The following is a 5,823-nucleotide window of genomic DNA, read 5'->3' on the forward strand; positions in this document are numbered from 1 at the left end:
GTTGCCCATTTCCTATGCATATCTGTAACTGACTTATCCTGCATCACGTAATAGTGAGAGAGAGCAGAAGAGTGAATGGGCTCTGCCTTCCACCAGCACAGCTTGCAAGTAGAAACGAAATGGTTCAATTATCCACCAGTGGAGAGAGCCCGGTCCCTGGGGACGGGACAAACAGCAGCGTCCTAGGAGCAGGGAGACAGATTGAGAAGCAGATGTTCTTGAAACTCTTCCTTACTTGCAATTCTGTGAGCAATGCACAATGTATTTCGTACTGAGCAAGTCTCAGCTGCTTCCGGAGGTGGCTGCACCCATGGCTGGTGGCTCGTTAGTCTGGGATATGATTCTAGCTTTGGGTCTTCGAGCATATGCAGCCGTGTGAGAATTCCCGGGTTCCAATCCCAGGCGAACCATCATTCCTTAAATTGACCTGAGCAAAAATACCTGATGATTTTTCTCAAAAAGCCGCTTCGTTAAATAAGATCGGACTGCCGGAATTAGGGACGGCGCAGAGCTGCCATTGCAGTGAACACGGCGAAGGGAAACACTTGTTCAAAGTGAAAACAAGTATTGCAGATTTTTCGCCCGCGCAATCCGAGTCTGAATGAATCCTCCACCTGTATTACGCTCAATTCTGAGGGCGACACTTCAGGAAGCGGGGAAGTGAAGTGATTACAGACAGCTCTGAACAAGTTACCGTCCTGAGGAATGTCAGCAATGAAGGGAGATTGGAAAGTTTGGGGCAGCTCTCTTTGGAGAACAGAGGGCTGAAAGCTGGTCTGATTGAAGTTTTCCACGTCATGAGGGTTTTAGACAGAGGAAATAATGCAGTGAAAATGCTCCCAGGCCTGAAAGGATCGAGAATGATTTGGCAGGGATTTAAAGTCATCAGGAAAATAAGTAAAAGTGACATTAGGAAGACCGTTTTCGCACAGGGAGTGGGGTCAGAAAGTCGCAGTCTGACAGTGACAAAGAGGCAGATTCAATGGACACAAAAGGGAATTCGGTGGGGCATGTTCAATGTGACAATATGCAGATTTACAGGGAGAAGGCGACAAAATGAGACACTTATTTACATATTGTGTTGAGCCTGGTGAAGGTGAAACACATCAGTTGCGGTGTGTTCCATGTGCAGGAGGCCCTGCAGTAATTCCCCACGCTGTTTCACACAGCAGCATCCTCTCGGTGAATTACTCTTGGCAAAAAAATCGATTGAACCAAATCAGTGTCCGCCACTGGATTTTACTGACACCGTTTATAAAATTCAGGCTCACCGTTAATGTGGAGAGAGGCCGTCAGACTAGAGTTTCTGCTTCTCCTGTTGAATAAAGATAATTTTAACTGTGTCCAGTGAGAGGAAAGGATTTGCTGTTGGTGGGAAACATTTCTATCTGAACTCGCTAACACTCTCCTGATAGATTGAAACATAAAGCTGGGAGTCTCTGGATTATGTTGTAAAAATATCGGTATTACGTTATTCACACCGCGCTGTCACCAACTGAACGAAGACCAGAGGGAGACGGTTGTGTTTAAATCCCGTGATGAACTGGGGGAGCTGAGCATTTACCCAAACAATGGGCACACCACCTCCCTGACACAGTGTTCACAAATCAAACTGACAGCGAAGCTTCACGTGTGATCGAAAATTTCCGTAAAGAAGATTTGGCTCAACAGATATCCGGAGAGAATTACTCCTTTCTTGATTTGAAATGTAAGAAGATGACGTCAGTGAGCCTGACGTGATTCGAACACGCAACCTTCTGATCTGGAGTCAGACGCGCTACCGTTGCGCCACAAACTCACAGATCACCAGTGACGTCTATTCATGCTTAAGGGAAGTGATCGCAGTGCAATGATTTTACGTTATGAGTAACAACGGAGATCAACAGTTCATGTCTGTTCTGTCTCTGCCCCCTCTCCTTCTGTCTCTCGAAGTAATTTCCAACTCTACCTCAATAAAAAGCTGAAAGAACTGTGGATGCTGCATATCTGAAACAAAAAACAGGAGTTGCCGGTGACCCTTCCACAGAACTGATGGTGATTGGGAAAACGTTGGTTTATATGCAGGAGATATTGTGGGAGGAAGGCGGATGCAGTAAATGATAGATCAGGGCAGAGCCCAAAGCGAGGGAAGAACTGTTAGACAGGAAAGGGAGTTGATAACGATCTGCGTGGGAGGGTGAATGGAGACTGTTCGTGGCTAAGAATAGGTAGTGTGTAATGACAGACTCTGTGATAACAAGGCTTGGTGTGTGTGGAAGGGACGAGGATACTATGCATTTCAGGCCCGAGAATTATTGAATTCGATATTGGGACCGGGATGTATGCTCCCAAGTGTAATATTCGGTGCTTTTCGTTCTGCTGGTGCTGAGCTTCGCTGGAACCCTACAGCAAACCTGAGACAGAGATGTTGGCCAGGGAACAGGGTGAGGTGTGGAATTGGCAGGCAACTGGAAGCTCAGGGTCTTTTTTGCAGGTAGAACGTAGATGTTCTGTACAGCAGTCACCCAGTTTATGCTTCGTTTTCCCCAATGTAGATGAGACCACATTATGAGCAGCAACTGCAGTCGACTGGGTTGTGGGAAGTGCAGGTCAAGTGCTGCTTCACCTGGAAGGTAAGTTTGGACCCTTGGATAGAGAGGAGGGAGCAGGTAAATGGGCTGGTGTCACACATTCGGCAGTTGCAGGGGAAAGTGCCGTTGGACTATTGGGGTGGGAATGGGGTTAGGCTTGGTGGGAATGAAGGAAGAGTGGACCCAAGGTATAACTCCTGCCCATTTTCCTATCTGCCAAATAGAGGAATTTGTTAAGTGTGTACAAGGACATTTTCTAATTCACAATGTGGATGTACATACTGGCGAGGGTGCAAAACCTAAGGGTAAACCATAATTCTATTAACTTTAGAACAGTGATTGAAAATAATGTATCAGATCTAAAAGTTGTAGTTCTAAATTGGAGGAAGACTCAGGTATTAGGCAAGATCTTTCAAAAGCTGATTGGGGGCAGATGTTCGCAGGTTAAAGGACTGCTGGAAAATGGGAAGCCTTCAAATATGAGATAACAAGAGTTCAGACACAGTATATTCCTGATTCGGAAATGCCGGTGTTGGACTGGGGAGTACAAAGTTAAAAAATCACACCACACCAGGTTATAGTCCAACAGGTTTACTTGGAAGCACACTAGCTTTCTGAGCGACGCTCCTTCATCTGAGTATATTCCTGTTCGGGTGAAAGGAAAGGCTGGTAGGTTGGGGAATGCTGGATGACTAGAGAAAATGAGATTTTGGTTAAGATAAAGAAGGATGTATATATCAGGTATCGGCAGAGAGATCGAGTGAATCCTTAGAGTATAAAGGCAGTACGAGCACACTTAAGAGGGAAATCATGAGGGCAAAAAAGGGGACATGAGATAGCTTTGGCAAATAGTCATGGATAACCCAAAGGATTTTTATAAATACATTAAGGACAAAAGGATAACAAGGGAGAGAATAGGGCCCCTCAAAGATCAGCAAGGCGGCCTTTGTGTGGAACTGCAGTAGATGGGGGGCGGGTGGGGGGGGGGGGGGGGGGGTGGCGAGATACTGAACGGATATTGTGCATCAGTGTTTACTGTGGCGAAGGGCATGGAAGATCTAGAATGTGAGAAAGTAGATGGTGACATGTTGAAAAAATGCCCATATTACAGATGAGAAATTGCTGGATATCTTGAAATGCATAAAAGTGGATAAATCCCAAGGACCTGATCAGGAGTACCCTAGAACTCTATGGGAAACTGGGGAAGTGATTGCTGGGCCTCTTACTGAGATATTTGTATCATCAATAGTCACAGGCGAGGTGCCGGAAGGCTAGAGGGTGGCTAACATGGTGCCACTATTTAAGAAAGGTGGTAAGGAAAAGCCAGGGAACTATAGACCAGTGAACCTGACATCCGTGATGGGCAAGGTTTTGGAGAGAATCCTAAGAGACAGGATTTACATGTATTTGGAAAGGCAAGAATTGATTAGGGATAGTCAGCATGGCTTTATGCTTGGGAAATCATGTCTCATGAACATGATTGGGTTTTTTGAAGAAGTAACAAAGTGGATTGATGAGGGCAGAGCGATGGACGTGATCTATATGGACTTCAGAAAGGCGATCATCAAGGTTCCTCATGGGAGACTGGTGAGCAAGGTTTAATCTCATGGCATGCAGGGACAACTAGCCATTTGGATACAGAACTGGCTAGAAGGCAGAAGACAGAGGGTGGTGATGGAGGTTGCTTTTCAGACTGAAGGCCTGTGACCAATGGTGTGTCACAAGGATTGATGCTGGGCCCGCTACTTTTTGTCATTTATATAAATTATTTGTATGTAAATGGAGGAGGTATAGTTAGCAAGTTTGTAGATGACACCAAAATTGGAGGTGGAGTGGACAGTAAAGAAGGTTACCTCAGATCACAACGGGACCTTGATCAGTTAGTCCAATGGGCTGAGGAATGGCAGTTGGAGGTTAATGTAGATAAATATGAGGTGCTGCATTTTGGAAAATCAAATCAGAGCAGGACTTTTACACTTAATGGTAAGTTCCTTGGAAGTGTTGCTGAACAAAGAGACCTTGGAGTTCAGGTTGATAGTTCCTTAGAAGTAGAGACGCAGGCAGATTGGATAGTAAAGAAGGCGTTTGGTGTGCTTTCCTTTGTTGGTCAGAGCATCGAGGATAGATGTTGGGAGCTCATGTTGCCAATGTACAGAACATTGGTCAGGCCACGTTTGGAATATTGCATGTAATTTTGGTCTGCTTCCTATCGGAAAGATGTTGTGACACTAGAAAAGGTGTAGAAAAGATTTACAGGGATGTTGCCAGGGTTGGAGATTGGAGGGTAGGAAGGTTTTATGGGGATTTGGGCCAAGTGCTAGCAAATGGGACTAGATTAGGTTAGGATATCTGGGCTGCATGGATGAGCTGGACCGAAGGGTCTGTTTCCGTGCTGTACATCTGTGTCACTCTGTGAGACTCCATGGGATTCTCTGCCCAAGAGAGCAGTTGAGACAGCTTCATGAAGTTTATTGAAGACGCAGTTGGATGGGTTTTTGCATGGTAGGGGAATTAAGGGTAGTCGGGATAATCCAGGTTGGTGGAGCTGTGATCTTAATGAATGACGGAGCAGGCTTGACCAAATGGTCTACTCCTGCTTCTGTTACTTTGAATCTGTAACACTGCATTTCCCGCGGCCGGAGTTTTCCCACGGCACAAGGAGGTTTTCTATAGTATATTTAAACCCCTTGCTTTGCTTGAACTCAATCTGCATAGACTTGGAGGAGAGTGGGATTTGCAAAGTGCCCGCCCCTCCACACGTGCCTTAACTGCAGGACAGCTGTCCGGCCCGCCCTCCATTGTTGACGTCACAATGCGGATGCAGCCCTGTCAGTTTCAGAGTGAAACTCCCTCCCTCTGGGCAACATCTGGGAGTAAAGCAATGTCTCCCCCTTTCCATATACCATCCTCCAGCAGCGAGGGGGAAGGGGAGGTAGGGGTGGGTGAAACACTGTTCACTTGTAGCAACTGGAGTGAATCCTGGGAGGGAGCAGACACTCCAAAGGTGCTCAAATACTTTCTATCTCTCTTAAAGCTATTTTCCTTGTGTATTCCCTCAGTTTGGCACGTATACAGTTTGCACCCTAGAAAAGGATTGCTCCTTTCCTCATGTTCACAACTAAAAGGTTAGATTCTCAAGGAACTGAGCAGCATTTAAGGGATTGGCACATTGCTCAAAAAATGGAGGACGCCCTGGGCCAGTGGCTCATTGGTCTAGGGGTATGATTCTCGCTTCGGGCCTTCTGGTGCGTGG

At 46.1% G+C, this 5,823-nt stretch overlaps 1 non-coding gene across 1 annotated transcript; it reads right to left on the reverse strand.

Annotated features, from left to right (window-relative positions):
- Positions 1-1,726: 1,726 nt before the first annotated feature.
- On the reverse strand, positions 1,727-1,798 carry trnaw-cca (transfer RNA tryptophan (anticodon CCA)). Its single transcript has one exon. It is a non-coding gene; the product is annotated as a tRNA-Trp (tRNA).
- Positions 1,799-5,823: the final 4,025 nt, after the last annotated feature.

The sequence above is a fragment of the Chiloscyllium plagiosum genome, unplaced genomic scaffold (genome assembly GCF_037043375.1).
Source record: "Chiloscyllium plagiosum isolate Xiang-an unplaced genomic scaffold, Cpla_swu_hap1 HiC_scaffold_27, whole genome shotgun sequence".
Taxonomy (NCBI): Eukaryota; Metazoa; Chordata; class Chondrichthyes; order Orectolobiformes; family Hemiscylliidae; genus Chiloscyllium; species Chiloscyllium plagiosum.